The sequence below is a fragment of the Cyprinus carpio genome, chromosome A1, assembly GCF_018340385.1.
Source record: "Cyprinus carpio isolate SPL01 chromosome A1, ASM1834038v1, whole genome shotgun sequence".
NCBI lineage: Eukaryota > Metazoa > Chordata > Actinopteri > Cypriniformes > Cyprinidae > Cyprinus > Cyprinus carpio.
Genome location: NC_056572.1, coordinates 38466446 through 38469171, shown reverse-complemented (window position 1 = coordinate 38469171; position 2726 = coordinate 38466446). Strand labels below are relative to the sequence as shown.

At 35.2% G+C, this 2726-nt stretch overlaps 1 pseudogene; it reads right to left on the bottom strand.

Annotated features, from left to right (window-relative positions):
* Positions 1-501: 501 nt before the first annotated feature.
* Positions 502-1586, bottom strand: LOC109053287 (annotated as a pseudogene).
* Between the last annotated feature and the right edge of the window lie 1140 nt (positions 1587-2726).

Here is a 2726-nt window from a genome sequence, read left to right as displayed (position 1 = left end):
GAATGAACTTGTGTATAAAGTTGCATATGATTATTTTTGGTAATTTTTGTTTATAGATTAACAAAAGATACAGACCATGAGGTAAAATGTGTAATTTTGCTGTCATATAAATGGGGATGTCTGTGTTATGAACAGTACATGTTGCTCATTTACATATATAGGGTTGTATTTATAGAGAAAGATTATCAGTTTGTGAACAGTTGAACTGAATTCCTCATTTACGGTTTCTGGTATCAATTGTGAAAATGAAGAAAAAAAATTCACATCAACACATAAAGCCTTTCATTACTGAAGTTTATTGATGTTTGTTGATTTGTTTCCATTGTATATTTAAATAAGTGACCCAAAAAAAAAAAAAAAAAAATAATAATTGATTAGATTACCCAACATAACAGATTTACTAAGTTACTCAGTTTACAGAGGAAAAGAAACCCTTAAACCTTAATTTGATTGTTTTGTTTTTTGTTTCTGAGAAACACTGTAATGTTTCTTCAAAAGTTCCTAAAAAAAACTCCAAATCCACAAACTGATGAATTTCATACCAACAGAAAAATTGGTCTTCCATGTGTACCAAACATTTCCAACGGCGAAAAGTGTGGGATCGTCTCCCCATAAATACACACCATTGGGGTTTGCAAGATGACAGTTATAGTACCAAAATGCCCCAAGATACACTTTAGCACAGTTTTTTTCATTGGCGTCTTGGTCCTTGTCAAAGGTGGTGAACTTCTGTCCATTATGGTGGATCATAGAGTCGCCTGCAGAGAGGAACAGCATCACTAATTACATCAGGTGCACATTAACTCATCTGAGTGTGATTGTTAATGTGAATGAAAGTGTCCTACCTGCTCCTCCATCCTTGAACCCTGAAACTTGTAGTTTATATCCATCAGTTTCACAATCCACAGAGAAGGACGAGTACAGAGCGAAACCTTTCCTTCCGGTGAAGTCCTCCAGATCCACTCCTCAGCATGTACTTGTTGTTACGTGTCAGCTGGTACATGTTCTCCAGCCCTGATCATACACACACATGAAGAACACGTTCAACCAAAACACTTGACATGAACATCCACACAAACACACACACGCTGAGAGATCTTACCCAGCCAGTATTCTCCCTCCACATTCCCAAATCCTCTCTTGTACTGATTCCACGGCAGATAGAAATTCACACTGCCGTCCATTCTCCTCTGAATCACCTGTGATGGGTTTATATAGAATATATGATTCATCATGAATGTGCTGATGTGTGTATGATGATGTAAAGTCACATTCGTACCGTCCATGCTCCTTTGTCTTCATCTTTCCCAACTGAGATCATCTCACAGTAAACCCAGACAGGAATGTCTCCTGCTGGATAGATGGAGTAAATCCCACTGACTGTTTGTCCTGATTTATAAAGGTTAAAACAGTCGACTGGCATGTCTTTATCCTGACTGCATCCGTTCACCAGAACAACAGAGAGAAGAACTGCTAAAAACACCATCATCTACAGAAACAGAGAGAAAGAGATGAACATCACACTGAAAACATCTCTAGGATTGTAGAGTTATTGATGAACTTACTCCCATCTTCTCCTCAGTAGATCACAGCAGAGATCAGTTTTATCTAGACGAAAATAATAGAAACATTTCATATTATATGTCATGTGTCTGTTTTCTGAAAGTTGTATAAATGTCTGAATATTCTGTAAGAAAATCATGAATAAAGCAGTAACTCACCGTTTGTGTTCTTCAGTCTGACACAAACACTCTTTATATCTGTCAGATTCTCAGGCTCCTCCTCTGCATCTTTATGTAAATGTCCACCATGAAGCTCTAGACGTCTAGCTACATGATTAACTTTCATATTACCAGTAGTAAAAAAAAAAAAAAAAAGAAAGAAAGGTAAACACTGGAGTCTCTATTTACATTTGCAAATAACCCATCCTGACAATTTACAGACTAACTTGCACATCATCGCTAATAACAAAGGTCAGTACAGCCACAACAATTTTATTTATTTTATTAAGGTTTATATTAAGTGTAAATTGCCTCTGCCACACTCACAAAACCTGGCTACTTGCATTCAGATTGTCTTGTTGAGCTGGACAAATACAATATATGATAGTAAACCCAGCAAACAAAATATGTTTCATCATTCTGTAAACATTATGGGAATGTTACTTCTGAATGGGAACATTCTGAAAGAAGTAGCAATATTCAAAAACAACAAAAAAAATTCCAATCACAACATTTGTGCTAATATATTAAGAAAATGATTAAAAAACAGAGGATTTTTTAAGAAACATTCTTTTAACGTTACTGGAAGAATGTCAATTAATTGAATTGTGCTTTAGGAGCAACTGACCTCAATTTGAATATATTCCCATTTCCTTTCAAACGAAGAACATATTAGAAAAGAGGAAATTTATGAGTATTTAATAGGTCAATAATATTGGAGTTGGATGTGTGTCTTCATGATGACTGGACAGATTGACTCAGCCACAACCCGTGTAACTCCAAGTAAAATGTTTCAGAAAAACATAATGTTTTGTGCTGAAATTTTGAGACAATATTAAAGACCTGGTAACTTTCAAAAAAAATTATATTAATGTACCTGGAAGAACGTTCCTATGTTCCCTGTTGGCTGGACTTTAATATTCCACTCTCTTGTGTAGCAATTACTTACACTTTTTTTGTTTTCATCTGTACATTTTAATCTGAACATGTTGTGTGTATTTTGAA